This window comes from Capra hircus, chromosome 18 (assembly GCF_001704415.2).
Source record: "Capra hircus breed San Clemente chromosome 18, ASM170441v1, whole genome shotgun sequence".
NCBI classification, from domain to species: domain Eukaryota; kingdom Metazoa; phylum Chordata; class Mammalia; order Artiodactyla; family Bovidae; genus Capra; species Capra hircus.
In genome coordinates, this window is record NC_030825.1 from 22,125,617 (window position 1) to 22,144,313 (window position 18,697).

Here is an 18,697-nt window from a genome sequence, read left to right on the forward strand (position 1 = left end):
TGATATAGAATATCTAAAAAAAATTTTTTTGTTTGAATTTTATCTTCCCATTAATATAGACAGATTGGGTGTATTCAGTGGATATATTTATTAAAAATTAAATTTTGTCATCTTTGATAAAATAGAAAAACTTTGTATGTTTTTGAACCCCAAATAAGAGTAGACTGATTACAGATGTATACGTGAGCACCTGCTGTATACTAGGCACTATCTAAGCCTTGGGTCTAAAGTAATGAATCAGTCTACTCTCAAGGCAGGTTCACTTCTGTCATAGATCTTACTACGTTCCTGTGGGCAGGAAATAGAGAACAAATAGGGAGAATATCAACTTGTAATAAATGCCTTGTAAGGAATTAAAATAGAGTGCTGTGGTATGTGATTGTTAAGACTGCTTTTGACTTAGTGATTGGGGGCTTTTCTGTTCTGTTCAGTTCAGTTCAGTTGCGTCTGACTCTTTGTGATCCCATGGACTGTAGCACACCAAGCTTCCCTGTCCATCACCAACTCCTGGAGCCCACTCAAACTCATGTTCATCGTGTCGGTGATGCCATCCAACCATCTTATCTTTTGTTGTCCCCTTCTCCTCCCACCTTCGATCTTTCCCAGCATCAGGTTCTTTTCCAATGAGTTGGTTCTTCGCATCAGGTGGCCAAAGTATTGGAGTTTCAGCTTCAGCATCAGTCCTTGCAATGAATATTCAGGACCAATTTCCTTTAGGATTCACAGATTGGATCTCCTTGTTGTCCAAGGGACTCTCAAGAGTCTTCTGCAACACCACATTTCAAAAGCATCAGTTCTTCTGTTCTCAGCTTTCTTTATAGTCCAGCTCTCATATCCATACAAAGTTTCTCACTGATCCCATTGTTTCCCCATCTGTTTGCCATGAAGTGATGGGACCAGATGCCATGATCTTAATTTTCTGAATGTTGAGTTTTAAGCCAACTTTTTCACTCTCTTTCATTTTCATCAAGAGGCTCTTTAGTTCTTCTTTGCTTTCTGCCATAAGGGTGGTGTCATCTGCGTATCTGAGGTTATTGATATTTCTCCTGGCAATCTTGATTCCAGCTTGTGCTTCATCCAGCCCAGCATTTCGCATGATGTACTCTGTATATAAGTTAAATAAGCAAGGTGACAATAATAATAATAGGGCTTCTCTGAGAGGTGACGTTTTAAGTTGAAACTGAATAGGAACATGACAGGGGGGTAGTAGCCATGAAGAAGACCATTCTTAAAAGAAATCGCAAATGCAAAAATTCTAAGGGTGTTAAAAGTTTGATGTATTTTAGGAACAGAAGACCCACTCCAGTGTTCTTGCCTGGAGAATCCCAGGGATGGGGGAGCCTGGTGGGCTACCGTCTGTGGGGTCGCACAGAGTCGGACACGACTGAAGCGACTTAGCAGCAGCAGCAGCAGGAACAGAAGGGCCTACGTGGTTGCAATGTAGACAGTAAAACCAGGAGAGTGTTTGAGATGAAGCCAGAGGGATAAGCAAGGGCCAGATTATTTAAGGCTTTTAAACTAAAGTAAGATTTTGGCTTTTGTTCTTACCATGTGAGAAGAAATTATCCCTGGGTGGTGGGATGAGGTTAGGGGATGGTGACATGCTTTGCTTTGCCTTTTAGAAAGATCATTCTGACTACTATCTAGAGAATAGTTTGTGGGGTTGCAAGACGGAAGTGAGCTCTTGAAGTATGTTAACTGACTAAGGGCACCGGGTTAGACAAAAGAATAGTTATAGTAGGAGATGATTCAAGGATTATTTATATTTATGTTTGTGGGAGGCCTGTTTATCCCAAGTCTATGGAGAGATGGGTGGAAAGTTTTTTTTTTAAAGACTATTTCCTTCCTTCATTTTTTAATAATTATTTTTAATTGATTTAGTGATTGCTTTACAATATTGGTTTGATTTCTGTCAAACAGCAAGATGAATTAACCATAGGTGTATATATGTTCCCTCCCTCTTGAACCTCCTTCCCACCCTTTCCCACCCCTCTAGGTTATGACAGAGCCCCAGTTTGAGTTCCCTGAGTCACAGCAAATTTCCATTGGCTATTTATTTTACATATGTTAGTATATATGCTTCCATGCTACTCTCTCTATTCATCTCACCCTCTCCTTCCTCTCTCCCGCCCTTGTCCAAAAGTCTGTTCTCTATGTCTGGGTCTCCATTATAGCTGTGCAGATAGTTTCATCAGTACCATCTTTCTGGATTCCATATATATGCATTAATATATGATATTTGTTTTTCTGCTTCTGACTTACTTCACTCTGTATAATAGGTTCATCCACCTCATTAGAACTGACTCAAATGCATTCCTTTTTATGGCTGAGAAGTATTCCATTGTATATATGTACCACAGCTTCTTTGTTCATTCATCTGTTGTTGGACATCTGTTGTGTCCTAGCTATTGTAAATAGTGCTACAATGAACATTGAAATACATGTGGTTTTTTTTTTAGTGTTGGTTTCCTCAGGGTATATGCCTAGAAGTGGTAATTGCTGGGTCATGTAGTAGTTTTATTCCTAGTTTTTTAAGAAATCAACATACTGTTTTCAGAAAGTTGTTTTAATTCCATTTCTGCCTTTGAGTTTGCTCCTTTTCAACATGATAATGGGTTTACTACTAATGCATTAGTTCTTAAAGACTGTTGCTGGATTGGGTTATATAGGAGTCATCTAGAGAGCTTGTTAAAAATCGATTCCTGGTTCTGACTTCCTTAGAGTTTGATTCAAGGAATGGAAACTCTGGAATGATTCACTCTGTAGATTTTCTGGGGAGGCAGGTCAACTCTTTTCTGAGTCTCCAAAATGAGTAAGACGTGGTCCATGCTTGTTAGTGGAACAAGTATGTTTATTTTATTTTTATTGTACAAATATCTTTGAGATCCTTCTGTATACCAGTTATTCAGGTGAGAAGTGAGGTAAGGTGGAGACCTAATGAGGACAGTGGAAAGGGTCAGATACTCCAAGTGTTAAGAAGTTAGAACCAGTTGAAGGAGAGGGAAGGCTTTAGAATGACTCCCAGATTTCTTCCTGGGATTAGTGGCTAGAAAGGGAAGATAAAAGGGAAGACAAGTTTTGAGGGAAAGATGAAGAAACTAGATTTGGATATAGTTGTGAAATACCATCTATGTAAATTTTTTTTTCCCCCAGTTGGAGATACAATCTGAGAGTAGCTCAGGGAGTAGCCTTAGCTAGAGATAAAGGTTTCAAATAATCATGGTTGTTGAGATCATGGGAATGGATGAGCTAGTTCTACAGTCTATAGGGAAGGAAGAGAACTCTGGCAGACTCCAGTGTTTATGGGTAGAAGTAGGTAGGGAAGTCCTGTCAACTGAGAAAAAATGTTAGCTATAGGAGAACAGCCAACAGTGGTTTTTACATAAGTCTGGTGATAAGTGAGAAGTAATTCGTTATTATTTTACATTTGGCATTTCCTAAGATTCTGTTGTTTAATAAATTAGAGTAGCCTTGTGGCCTTGAAGTACAGATGAAACACTGAAGCCTAGGAATCCTAGGGAGGAGGAAGAAGAACCAGCAAAATAAAGAGAAGGAATAGAAAGGACAGAGAAATATCAGAGATAGACTTTGCTGTCTAATAGGCAAGTTGGGCCATGGTTACAGAATGAAGCAGGGCAAAGGCTAACAGTTTTGCCAAGAGAACACACTGCTCATAGCAAACACCCTCTTCCAACAATAACAAGAGACGACCCTACACATGGATGTCACCAGATGGTCAGTACTGAAATCACATTGATTATATTCTTTGCAGCTGCAGATGGAGAAGCTCTGTAGTCAGCAAAAACAGGACTGGGAGCTGACTGTGGCTCGATCATGAACTCCTTATTGCCAAATTCAGGCTTAAATTGAAAAAAAGTAGGGAAAACCACTAGACCATTTAGGTATGACTTAAATCCCTTATGTTTGTACAGTGGAAGTGACAAATAGATTCAAGAGATTAGATCTGATAGAGTGCCAGAAGAACTATGAACAAAGCTTTGTAACATTGTACAGGAGGTGGTGGTCAAAACCATCCTCAACAAAAAGAAATGGAAAAAGCATAATGGTCGTCTGAGGACACCTTACAAATAGCTGAGAAAAGAAGAGAAGTGAAAGGCAAAGGAGAGAAGGAAAGACATATGCATCTAAATGCAGAGTTGCAAAGAATAGCAAGGAGAGATAAGAACGCTTTCTTAAGTGAACAATGCAAAGAAATAGAGGAAAACAATAGAATGGGAATGACTAGAGATCTCTTCAAAAAAATTAGAGATACCAAGGGAACATTTCATGCAAAGATAGGACACGATAAAGGACAGAAATGGTATGGACCTTACAGAAGCAGAAGATATTAAGAAGAGGTGGCAGGAGTACACAGAAGAAGTATACAAAAAAGATCTTAATGACCCGGACAACCATGATGGTGTGATCACTCACTGAGACCCAGACATCCTGAAGTGTGAGTGAAGTCAGGTGGGCCTTAGGAAGCATTACTATAAACAAAGCTAGTGGAAGTGATGGAATTCCAGCTGAGCTATTTCAGACCCTAAAAGATGATGCTGTGAAAGTACTGCACTCAATATGCCAGCAAATTTCAAATACATAGCGGTGGCTACAGGACTAGAAAAGGTCACTTCATTCCAGTTCCAAAGAGGGGCAATGCCAAAGAATGTTCAAACTACCATACAGTTGCACTCATTTCGCAAGGTAATGCTCAAAATCTTTCAAGCTAGGCTTCAACAGTTCGTGGATTGAGAACTTCCAGATGTACAAGCTTTATTTAGAAAAGGCAGATGCTTTCCAATTTTTGTGCTAGAGAAGACTTGAGAATCCCTTGGACTGCAAGGAGATCAAATCAGTCAATCCTAAAGGAAATGAACTCTGAATATTCATTTGAAGGACTCATACAGAAGCTCCAACACTTTGACCATCTGATGCAGAGAGCTGACTCATTAGAAGAAACCCTGATGCTCGAAAAGATTGAAGGCAGGAGGAGAAGCGGGGGACAGAGGATGAGATGATTGGATGGCATCACTGACTCAATGGAAATGAGTTTGAGCAAGCTCTGGGAGATAGTGAAGGACAAGGAAACCTGATGTGCTGCAGTCCATGGGGTTGCAAAGAGTTGGACATGACTGAGCAGCTGAACAAGCTGTGCTATAGAACCAAAGGAAGAAAGGGTTTTAAGAAGGGCTGTTGTTTAGTCCATAAGTTGTGTCCAACTCTTTGCGACCCCTTGGACTGTATAGCCCACCAGGCTCCTCTATCTGTGGCATTTCACAGGCAAGAATCTTGGAGTGGGTTGCCATTTCCTCCTCCAAGGATCAACCCACCTTTTCCAACCCAGGGATCAAACCCATATCTCCTTCATTTAACAGGGAGATTCTTTATCACTGAGCCACCAGGGAAGCCCTTAAGGACTAACAATACTCAGAGCCTGGAAATCAGTTTGGTACAGTACAGACATGAGCTATATGTTGTTACATGGAAGATCTGGCTTCAGATTCAGATTCTGGTTTGGTAAGTGTAACAGATTAACCCTCCATGAGGAGCTGCTGTTTACTTGTACATACACAGATTTATAGTACTGACCTTAGAGGACTGAAGTGTAGATGAAGTGCATATGAAAATGTCTAATGTAAAGAACTACCACACAGTTGCACTCATCTCACATGCTAGTAAAGTAATGCTCAAAATTCTCCAAGCCAGGCTTCAACAGTATGTGAACTGTGAACTTCCAGATGTTCAAGCTGAATTTAGAAAAGGCAGAGGAACCAGAGATCAAATTGCCAATATCTGCTGGATCATCGAAAAGGCAAGAGAGTTCCAGAAAAACATCTGTTTCTGCTTTATTGACTATGCCAAAGCCTTTGACTCTTGTGGATCACAATAAACTGGAAAATTCTGAAAGAGATGGGAATACCAGACCACCTGACCTGCTCATTGAGAAATCTGTATGCAGGTCAGGAAGCAACTGTTAGCAACAGTTGTTCCATGTATGCAGGACATGGAACAACAGACTGGTTCCAAATAGGAAAAGGAGTACGTCAAGGCTGTATATTGTCACCCTGCTTATTTAACTTTTATGTAGAGTACAGTATGAGAAACGCTGGGTTGGAGGAAGCACAAGCTGGAATCAAGATTGCTGGGAGAAATATCAATAACCTCAGATATGCATATGATACCACCCTTATGGCAGGAAGGAAAGAAGAACTAAAAAGTCTCTTGATGAAAGTGAAAAAGGAGAGTGAAAAAGTTGGCTTAAAACTCAACATTCAGAAAACTAAGATCATGGCATCCAGTCCCATCACTTCATGGCAAATAGAGGGGGAAACAGTGTCAGACTTTACTTTTTTGGGCTCCAAAATCACTGCAGATGGTGATTGCAGCCATGAAATTAAAAGATGCTTACTCCTTGGAAGAAAAGTTATGACCAACCTAGACAGCCTTAAAAAGCAGAGACATTACTTTGCCATGAAACGTCTATCTAGTCAAAGCTATGGTTTTTCCAGTAGTCATGTATGGATGTGAGAGTTGGACCATATAGAAAGTTGAGTATTGAAGAATTGATGCTTTTGAAGTGTGGTGTTGGAGAAGACTCAGAGTCCCTTGGACTGTGAGGAGATCAAACCAGTGCATCCTAAAGGAAATCAGTCCTGAGTGTTCTTTGGAAGGACTGATGTTGAAGCTGAATCTCCAATAGTTTGGCCACCTGATGTGAAAAACTGACTCATATGGAAAAGACCCTGATGCTGGGGAGGACTGAAGGCAGGAGGAGAAGGAGACAACAGAGGATGAGTTGGTTGGATGACATCACCGACTCAATGGATATGAGTTTGGGTAAACTCTGGGAGTTGGTGCTGGACAGGGAGGCCTGAAGAGCTGCAGTCCATGGCATCGCAAAGAGTAGGACATGACTGAGCAACTGAACTTAATGTAAAGAAAGCTTGATATGTTATAGGTACATAAATACTAATTTTTACAATTAAATTTCTTAAAGGTAAGATTGGCTTGGCTAGTCCATTATGTATAGGGAATTGAGATGAGTATAATTTTTAAAAAAATCTTCCCAGTTTTATCAAGTTCTAATGAATGTTGTCAATAGGATCTAGAACATTCAGTTTTAATTACCAGAGAATTTATAGGAGAAATGAAAATGGATAATATATACCTGTAAAGATAATACTGACAAGCAGTTTTTGGTGAGAATAAACTCAGTTTGTTCCAAATCTTTAAATTTGGTTTTCCACATGGGTGTTCTGGATGGTTTAGTGCATCAAGAGTGCTGTTTTGCATTTAATAGCAATGGATATACCTTTTTCCTTTATACATTTTTTGTTATAAAAACTGTAAAGAAAAATAAACTCAAAAATCTAAATGAGATACTAGTTTTAGAGGACTTCTCTAAAGATAAGAAAAAGACTTAAAATAATAAGATATTGGGATAGCTCATTAATATTTAATTTCTCAGTGAGTACAAGCTTTAGGTTAAGCAACACCCTCCCCATTTTTTACTGGAGGAAGGAACAAAGGGATAGAAATATTAAACCCAATTTTTAAATTATTCTCTAAGTTCACAGGCAAAGGCTGATAAGTAAGCAAAATGTACAAATTGCATACTCACTTTTGTTAAGGAAGTAAAATGAAGAAATTATCACCAGTACCTTTTAGAAATCCAAAGTCATTCAACATTAATTCAATAGTAAGTTATCCTTAACTCTGAATTACTTGACGGTGAAGATTTGGTATTGTTATTTTAGAAAAATCATTCCTTACAATTTTATTCGTGATTTTAGGTCCACAGCAGAGCTGTCACTAAAATTTCTTTCCATTGTGCTACAAGGATAATCTCAATTTTTCTTATATACTTTTTAAAAAAACCCATGTGTTTTTATTTCTGGAACTAATTTTCTAAAAATTGTTTTAGACCTGAAAAAATTTTCATGAAAAATACGTGATGGTATATTTCTTATCTTCCATTGGAGAGAGTACCTTTACTTTGTTGTTGTTCAGTAGCCTAGTCATGTCCGACTCTTTGCCACACATGGACTACAGCACACCAGGCCTCCCTGTCTCTCATGATCTCCTGGAGTTTGCCCAAGTTCATGTTCATTGCATCAGTGATGTTGTCCAGCCATCTCATTCTCTGACATACTCTTCTTCTGCCCTCAATCTTTCCCAATGAGGGAAAGATTTTTCCCTTGAGGGACTTTTCCAATGAGTTGTCTGTTCATGTCAGATGGCCAAAATACTGGAGCTTCAACTTCAGCATCATTTTTTCCAGTGAATATTCAGGGTTGATCTCCCTGAAGATTGACTGGTTTAATCTCCTTGCTGTCCAAGGGATTTCCAGGAGTCTTCTCCAGCACCACAGTTTGAAGGCATCAGTTCTTTGGCATTCTGCCTTCTTTACGGTCCAGCTCTGAGAACTTACATAACCACTGGGAAGACCATAGCCTTGATCATATGGACCTTTGTCAGCTGAGTAATGTCTCTGCTTTTCAACACACTGTCTAGGTTTGTCATTGCTTTCCTGCCAAGAAGCAATCATCTGATTTGTACTCACAAATCGCCTTTACTTTGTACTCACACTTATGTCATTGTCATGCTTCCTTGTTACTCAGTAAGTCCTTTTCATCTGAAGGCTCAAGTCTTCAGCTTAGGGAAATTTTACCTATTTCTCTCCCCCCATTCTCTTTTCTTTCTGGCATGCTTATTGGATAATTGTTGTCATGATCGCCATCCACAGAAAACCTGGTTGGCACTAGATTGGACAAATAGTTTACTTTTCCTTTAGTGAAGAAAAATGAAGTTGGCATTACAGTTGGTCCTCTGCATCTGTGGGTTTCCATGTTTGCAGGTTCACTCAACCATGGGTTGAAAGTATTCAGGGGAAAAAATTCCAAAAAGTGTCAAAAAGCAAAACTTAAATTTGCTGTGCCCTGGTATTTACATAGCATTTATATTGTATTAGTTATTATATCTAGAAATCACAGACTATACAGGTAGATGTGTGTAGGTTTTGTGTAAATAATATACCATTTATATAAGATACTTGAACATCTACAGATTTTGATATCTGTTGGGGGTTTTAAAACCCTCATTAATACCAAGGGACCACTGTACAGGACTGTTCAATGTTGTCCCCAAGGACCTAAGCTCTTCCCTTTCTTGAGAAGATGTGGCTTTCATGCTCATTATTGTTCAGTCACTAAGTCATGCCCACCTGTTTGCGATCCCATGGAATACAGCACACCAGACTCCTCTGTCCTTCACTATCTCCCAGAGTATGCTCAAATTCATGTCCCTTAAGTTGATGATGCTATCTAACCATCTCATCCTCTACTGCCTCCTTCTCTTTTTTTCTTCAATCTCTCCCAACATCAGGATCTTTTCCAGTGAGTTGGCAGGGTCTTTTCCAGTGAGTTACATCAGGTGGCCAAAGTATTGGAACTTCAGCTTTAGCATCAGTCCTTACAATGAATATTCCGGGTTAATTTCCTTTAGGATTAACTGGTTTGATCTGCTTGTAGTCCAGGGGACTCTTAAAGCACCACAGCTCAAAAGCATCAAGTCTTTGACTCTCAACCTTCTTTATGGTCCATCTCTCACATCATAACTACTGGAAAAACTGTAGCTTTGACTATATGGGCCTTTGTTGGTAAAGTGATGTCTCTGCTTTTCAGTACCCTCTCTAGAGAAGGCAGTGGCACCCCACTCCAGTACTCTTGCCTGGAAAATCCCATGGGTGGAGGAGCCTGGTAGGCTGCAGTCCATGGGGTCGCGAAGAGTCAGACACGACTGAGTGACTTCACTTTCACTTTTCACTTTCATGCATTGGAGAAGGAAATGGCAACCCACTCCAGTGTTCTTGCCTGGAGAATCCCAGGGACGGGGCAGCCTGGTGGGCTGCCATCTATGGGGTTGCACAGAGTCGGACACGACTGAAGCGGCTTAGCAGCAGCAGCAGATTTGTCATAGCTTTCCTTTCAAGGAGCAAGTATCTTTTAATTTCATGACTGCAGTCACTGTCCACAGTGATTTGGAGCCCAAGAAAATAAAATATCACTGCTTCCACTTTTTCCCCTTGGATTTGCCATGAAGTGATGGGACTGGATACCATGATCTTAGTTTTTTGGATGTTGTGTTTTAAACCAACTTCACTCTCCTCTTTCACCCTCATCAAGAAGTTCTTTACTTCCTCTTCATTTTCTGCCACTAGAGTGATATCATCTACATATCTGAGGTTGTTGATATTTCTCCTGGCAACCTTGATTCCAATTTATGATTCATCCAGCCCAACATTTCACGTGATGTACTCCGCATATAAGTTAAAAAGCAGGGTGACAGTATACATCCTTGAGTACTCATTTCCCAATTTGGAACCAGTCCATGCTCATTGTTACAAAGTAATTGTTGTACATCTAGGCATCTCTTAAGTATTCTAAGCAGAAAGAAGAGAGACAGACCCAGACGGAAGGACAAAGCAGCCATGTGCTGTGCTTAGTTGCTCAGTCATGTCCGACTCTTTGCGACCTCATGGACTGTAGCCCACCAGGCTTCTCTGTTCATGGGGATTCTCCAGGCAAGAACACTGGAGTGGGTTGTCATGCCCTCCTCCAAGGGATCTTCCCAACCTAGGGATCATACTCCTTAAAAAAAAAACTTTCTGGAAACCTTATCCAGTTCTACTTATATGTCATTGGTCAGAACTAAATTTCATGGCCTCTTCACCTGCAGGAGAATCTTTGAATGTGTATATTTTAACTGGGCACATTTCCCTCTTGACCAGAGCAGGATTCTATTCTTAAGGAAGAGGGGGAGAATGAATATTGGGTAGATAATTACACAATATATTATAGATGAGTATCAGATTTCTTAGATCTTTCCTGTATTTCTCTTCCCTTATTGTCGTATATTCTGTCTTTGTTTTGTTCCAAGAAATTTCAGTGTTTTCCTTTTCTCATAATGGACATGCCTGAATTCTGTGTTCAGACATGTCCATTATTTGTCTTTTTAAAAATTCTTAAAAAAATGTATCTTTTTGGCTGCATTGGGTCTTAGCTGTGGCACATGAGCTGCTCTCTATTTGTGATGCGCAGGCTTAGTTGTCCTGTTGCATGTGGAATTATAGTTCCTTGACATGGGATCGAACCTGGATCCCCTGCATTGGAAGGTGATTCTTAACCAATGAACCATCAGGGAAGTCCCTATTTAACTTGTCTTTTGCGCTTTCTTATTAGCAGTTCACTTTTTTTTTAATTTCTTCTTTTTCATTGAATCTTATTTTTTCATATCTTTTATTGTAAAATTTAGTATTTTAATCATTTTAAATTGTATAGGTTAGTGGCATTAAATACATTCATTATCATGTGCTTAATCTTCACCATTATCCTTTTCCAGAACTCTTTTCATCTTCCCAAACTGAAACTCCATACACATGAAACAATAATTCCTCATTTTCCTTCCATCCCCATATCATGCCCCAGACCACCTGTGTTCTTCCTGTGCCTGTGAATTTGAATTTGACTGCTGTAGTTATCGTCTTACGTGTAATCATCCAATATTTGTCCTTTTGTGTCATGTAGCATAATGTCTTCAGAGTTTATCCATGTTGTAACATGTGTCAGAATTTCCTTCTTGAATACTATTTGAATGTATTACATACCCCATTTTGTTTATCTCCTAATGCACTGATGGGCACTTGAGTCGCTTTCACCTTCTGGGTGTTATGAAACATGCTGCTGTGAGCATGTGTGTACATACTGCTCAGTGCCCTTCCTTCGTTTCTTTTGGACGGACATATTTCTGTATGGGGAAACGCTGGATCGTATAGTAATTCTGTTTAATTTTCTGAGCAAGTGTCATGGTGTTTTCACTGTTTTTCTTTACCACCAGCAATGCAAAGTTTCCAATTTCTCCACATCCTCAGCAACACTTGTTATTTTATGTGCTTTTCCTATTAACCATCCAGTGGGATTAAAGTGATGTCATGTTGTGATTTTAATTTGCATTTCCCTTATGATTGGTGATGTTGAACATTTTTTCATGTGTTTATTGGCCATTTGTCTATTTTTGGAGAAATGTTTGTTGAAGTTCTTCGACCTTTTTTTCGTTGTTGAATTGTGGAAGTTCTTTTTATTCTGGATGTTAATTACTTACCTGATACATTTTTGCAAATATTTTTTTCTTCTATTTCAGGAGTTGCTTTTCTGTTTTGTTGATAGTGTCCTTTTGACATACATAAGTTTTTAAATTTTAAATGAAATCCAAGTTGTCTAGTTTTTATTTTGTTGCCTATATTTTTGGTGTCCTATCCAAGAAATCACTGGCAAGTCCACTGTCATGAAGCTTTTCTCCTGTTTCCTTCCACCCCCCTAAGCCTTTTATGGTTTTAGCTGTTATATTAGGTCTTCAGTCCGTTTTGAGTCAATTCTTGTAGGTAGTATAAGGGTCCACTTTCATTTTTTTGCCTCTGGGTATCCAGTTTCCCAATTACCATTTGTTGCAAGCTCTATTTTTTCATGACTACTGTTCCTGAAAACCATTTGACCATGGATTTATTTCTGGATATTTTATTCTGTGGTCTGTTTGTCTCTGGTGACACAGTATCATATTTTTTGATTACTGCAGTTTTGTTAGGAACAGTTTTGAAACCAAGAAGTATGGTTCTTTGTTCTGTTCTAAGATTGTCTTTCTATATGGGGTTTTGAGATTCCATATGATTGGAATGTGTTTTCTGTTTCTGCAGAAGAATGTTAATAGTATAATACTCTCTGAAGGTATCATCTGAAACATTTTAAGATGTTTTTGTTTCCTGAAATACTTTTGTTCCTTATGGGTTTGTTGTTGTTGTCTTTTTTTAGCCTTGACCAGGGATTTAACCTGGGCCTCAGCAGTGAAAACCCAGAATCCTAACCACTAGGCCACCAGGAAACTCCCTGTTCCTCATGTTTTATCTTGTTCCTTCTCTCTTGCTCTTTTTGTTTTCCTCAAATAGCTGGTAATCTTTAATTATCTGTTGATGCTTGTAAATGAAGGCCTTGGTTTATCAGTGTAGGTAACTTGCATGCATATCCTACACTTTAAAAAATATATTTATTTATTTATTCATTCATTCATTTTTGACTGCACTGGATCTTTGTTGCTGCACATGGCATGTGGCTCTTCCCAGACCAGGGATTGAACCTGTGTCCCCTGCATTGGCAGGTGGATTCCTAACCACTGGACCACCAGGAAAATCTTCTTACACTGTTTTGAGGGTCCATTTTGACATCGTCTTTTTAGTGTATGATGGGAAGAAGTTTATTTTTAGTGTGTATTTGGAAGAAGGTAATGTTCGAGGTTCTGTGTAATTGGAAGAAGCAGACTTTTAGATGTAAATTAGGTAAGCTGGGAGATGCTGTTGAAATCCATGATTGCCAAAATAAGAAAGGCATCATTCTGAGGCAGAATGTGAAATCCTTTATAGTGTTTCTTTTTTATGAGGAACTACTTTTTTTTGTTTATTTCTTATTTCTAATGTGTGTGCCTGCTCAGTCGTGTCCAGCTCTTTGTAACACTGTGGACTGTGAGCCCCTAGGCTCCTCTGTCCATGGGGTTCTCCAGTCAAGAATACTGGAGTGGATTGCCATTGCCTCCTCCAGGAGATCTTCCCAACCCAGGGATTGAACCGAAGGCTCCAGCGTCTACTGCATTGCAGTTGTATTCTTTACCACTAGCGCCACCTGGGAACCCCTTTCATATTTCTATGATATGGAAGTTCAAAGTTCCCTTGAACATTGCTTGGTTCTGAAAAGCTTTATTTCTTTATGTCAGTTGCTTTGTATACATAGGCCCAACTGTTCTACAGTAGTTCGAGAGTTATTCTGATGAGCACTCTGTGGCCTACTCTTCCTTACTATACTTTTTGTCTTATCCTGGGAGTGTCTTTGGGAAGAACAGCTGCCCCTTCTATAGGAGCCATCTCATAGTCTTAGTTTGAATTTTAGTTTCTTCTTTTCTGGTTACTTAATCAGAATCTGTCAGTTTGCTAGCTTGCTGGAATTCTGTAATTTCAGATTGCTAATAGCACTATTTCCTGTTTGAAACCCTGCTGATTTATTTTCCTTTTTCCCATGTTTATTTGCATTTCAGTAGAATTTTTGAGAACATCGTGAGATAAATGCATGTTCAGTTCAGTCTCTCAGTCGTGTCCCACTCTGCGACCCCATGAATCGCAGCACGCCAGGCCTCCCTGTCCATCACCAACTCCCAGAGTTCACTCAGACTCACATCCATCAAGTCCGTGATGCCATCCAGCCATCTCATCCTCTGTCGTCCCCTTCTCCTCCTGCCCCCAATCCCTCCCAGCATCAGGGTCTTTTCCACTGAGTTAACTCTTCGCATGAGGTGGCCAAAGTATTGGAGCTTCAGCTTTAGCATCATTCCTTCCAAAGAAATCCCAAGGCTGATCTCCTTCAGAATGGACTGGTTGGATCTCCTTGCAGTCCAAGGGACTCTCAAGAGTCTTCTCCAACACCACAATTCAAAAGCATCAATTCTTTGGCGCTCAGCCTTCTTCACAGTCCAACTCTCACATCCATATATGACCACTGGATGTACTCAGTCTAATTTTGTTTATTTAGCACCACTTAACATGTGTAGGTTGGAGAAGGGCAATGGCAGCCCACTACAGTACTCTTGCTTGGAAAATCCCATGGACGGAGGAGCCTGGTAGGCTGCAGTCCATGGGGTCGCTAAGAGTCGGACATGACTGAGCGACTTCACTTTCACTTTTCACTTTCATGCATTGGAGAAGGAAATGGCAACCCACTCCAGTGTTCTTGCCTGGAGAATCCCAGAGACGGGGGAGCCTGGTGGGCAGCCATCTATGGGGTCGCACAGAGTCGGACATGACTGAAGCGACTTAGCAGTAGCAGCAGCAACATGTGTAGGTAATGTTCTAGTTTCTGTGAATGAAACAGACAAACAAGTGTCCCAACTTTCATAGAGCTTATACGTTGATGGGGGAGACATACTGAGCATATATGTAAATAAAAAACAGACTATAGTTATAGTAGAAGAAGAAAGTAACTTGGGCTTGAGACTTGGAGTGATTTGTAAATTGACATCTGAAGGAAATATAGCCTATCTCATGAAGAGTGTTGGGAAGAGAACTCTAGGCAGAAGGATTGGCAAATGCAGAGCTTCAAGAGGAGGAAGGAGCTTGTTTTAGAGGAAGACATGTCTGGAGAGTAGTGAACAAGATGGCTAGTGGTATGAAATGAGATGGGTAAGATGTGAATGTCAGGTCTTATAGTGGGACTTATAGTCTTTTGTCAGGAAATTTGACTTTATTTTAAATAAAGTGAAAAGCCTAATGAAAGATTTTAGAAAAGGAACTTATACAGTCTGTTTTTTCTTAAAGGTAATTTTGACAGCTGTTTAGGGAATATATTCGGTTTGGATGTTGCCCACAGAAGTGGGAGAAATGAGGAAATTGTGGATATATTTTGCACAGAGTACCTGTGGGCTTTTGTGATGATAGAAGAAACAGTCTGAGTCACAAATGACTAGGTTATTTGGCTTTTGTAACTGTTGGTGCTGTTTACTATTATAATGAAGGTTGGAGGAGGGAAAATCAAGAGTTATTTTTTGGGGCACTTTTGAAATGCTTGTGGGTCATACAAGTAGGCAGTCTAGAGCTTTGGGAAGAAGTCACAGCTGAAAGTATGAATTTTAGAACCATTATAACACCAGCGCTTAATGTTTTGGGTCCATGGAGTATCTGAGTTCAAGATAGAGTCCTAGGACTTTAATATTAGAGATGGAAAAGAATCTGCAGAGAGGAGAAGACTCCAAAGGAGATAAAAAAGGAGTGGCTGGTATGATGGGCAGCCTGGAGAACCTGAAAAATCAAGGAAATTAATTTCAAGGAAAAGAGTAGTCCTCTTGAATTTTTGAGAAACGGTAATTAAGATGATTAAAGGAAGGTGTCAGTTAGATTTGCTGACAGAGGTTTTTGTTCTTGATGATCCTTTTCATTGGGTTGGGAACTACACTGGAATGAAGTGATGGATGAATGGGAGGTGAGAAACTAGAGGCAGAAAGTATGGACACTTCTTTTTTTTTGAGATTGGCTATGAATAAGTTTACAGCGATGAGTGGGTAGCTGAAGGAACAAACTTAAATTCAGTGTTAAAGTCTAAAAGGCATACTGTAAAAAGCTTTACCAGTTACTATTTCTTTCAACTTTTAATTTTTTTCTTAGACTTTATTTAAACTTTTAATATTTTAAATTATGAAAGTATAATAACACATTTATTGGAGACTTGGAAAATACAGATCAAAATTACATGTAGTTCCATTATGTATTACAATTATTTTTTAAGTAGATAAATTAAGATTTTTTAGGTGGAGTTTCTGCATCAAAGTCTCAAAAATTAATAGAATAAATAGAAAAGTAGGATATAGTAGACTAGCGTTATGAGCCAATTCAACATAATTAAGATTTATACAATTTTCACACAACAGCAGGGTACAAATTCTATTGAAGTTTCTATAGACATACACCAGGAGACCCTGGAACATATCCAGGGACATAAAACCAGGTGCAAAAATTTCATCATCTAAAAGTGTTGAAATCAAACAGAGTCTATTATTCTCTTATAACTGTGGAATTGTGTTAGAAATGAATATTGAAAGATACTTGAAAACAGCCCACATATTTTCAAGTGCTGCTGCTGCGTCGCTTCAGTTGTGTCCAACTCTGTGCGAGATGGCAGCCCACCAGGCTCCTCTGTCCGTGGGATTATCCAGGCAAGAATACTGGAGTGGGTTGCCATTTCCTTCTCCAATGCATGAAAGTGAAAAGTGAAAGTGAAGTCACTCAGTCATGTCTGACTCTTCGTGACCCCATGGACTGCAGCCCACCAGGCTCCTCCATCCATGGGATTTTCCAGGCAAGAGTACAGTGTGACATTAACCAAGAGAGATCTTTGTCTTACCCATTGAAAGCCTCAAAAAAGTTAAAAGACTGAAAAAACACAGGGTGATTGTGGAGAATAAAGCATTTAAATGAGAAATTAATATAAAAAATACTTTAAAAACCCCATATTTGTGGAAATTAAATGCCTACTTTTAAATGATGGGTGTATCTAAGAAGCCATAACAAGAGAAATTAGAAAATATTTGTAAAGAATAAAGATGAAAAGAGAAGTTATCAGAATTCATTGCATGTAGCTGAAACTGGTCAATCCAATAAATACAATGTGAAATCTTGAATTAGGTATGAAAACCAATAGTGGACATAAAATTTTGTGAAATTTGAACAAAATCTATACTTTAGATAATAATACTGGAATCACATGTAAATTTTCTATTTTTTTTTATAACATCATATATCTTTATATTTTCAGAATTGGATTGGAAGTTTCAAGCCTCATTTAAAATTGTTTTTTTTTTAAATCACTAAAATAATAATCTTTCTGCCTTTAGCAGTAATAGTAGATGCCATAATAAATGAAACTGTATCAAATGAATTTTTTATTTTTTTGAGATTCTAAGCACACACTGTTACATCCACATCCATTTCTTGTCTTGTATATCATTTTAAAGCAAATCTCATATAATTTCAATTATAAATATTTCATTATATGTTTCTGAAAGGTTGACCTTTAAAAGCTGAAGCACAGGGCCTTCCCTAATGGTCCAGTGGCTAGGACTCCATGTTCCCAATGGAGGGGGCCTGGGTTCAATCCCTGGTCAGAGATCTAGATCCCACATGCTGCAACTAAGACCTGGCACAGCCAAGTAAATAATTTTTAAAAACTTACATGCAATTAAAAAATAACACTAATTCTGTAATACCAAATATCCAACTGGTATTGAAATTTTCAGGTTTCTCATAAATGGTTTTTATAAACATTCCAAATAAGGTCCTCACATTGTATATGGGTGATATCTCTTTTGACTCTAAATTTTCTTTTTTATTCCTTGCAAATTATTTGTTAAAGTAATAACTTTCTTACAATTTGGAATAATTAAATGTTCTTACATTATCTGGTGCATGTCTCATTTGAGACTTGGAATTAACTAATTTTCTAAGGATATGGCATTTGGAAATAACTATTACTATTTTACTTAAATTTATTTTATTTTATAGTAGCCTATTGAGCATACTTAATTTATATAGCCTTTTAATTTTTTCCCTTTAGTGTTTGGGATATGAATTTCCTTATTTGTTTTGCCCCTTTACCATTATTATTTTAGGCATTTGAGGAATTTTCTTTTTTTAAAGTCGGGTATGTATTAAATTTATTGTTTGTCTTACCCAACCTTTTAATCTGTTTGGAGAAGGAGTGGCTCCTTGCATTAATTAAATCACCATGTTGAGTAAAGTTCCCCCATTGGATTCTAATTGGGATAAATATGCTCTTAGAATATAAAAAATGACCTTATCTGTAACTAAAGTGAAAACTGCTTACTTCCCTAGTGTTGTTATGTTTTCCCTAGATACTTTCTGTTTGTTTTTTTCCGTAACATTAATATAATAGAGCTAAAGTCAGTTTTACTTCTGTGTAATTTATATATTTCAATCTGTGATTTGGGTAGGGGGAAAAAAGGAATGGAATACTTATTTATTTTCCTTTTTAATACTTCACCATTTTTAGCTTAGAAACAGAGAAAAGGAAAAAAGCAGAAAGCTTGCCTTGGAATT

General features: G+C 38.5%; 1 protein-coding gene across 1 annotated transcript in view; it reads left to right on the forward strand.

The window, feature by feature from the left end:
• The window catches only part of C18H16orf87 (chromosome 18 C16orf87 homolog), a 35,384-nt gene that overhangs the window by 6,221 nt on the left and 10,466 nt on the right, over positions 1-18,697 (forward strand). The window lies entirely within an intron of this gene.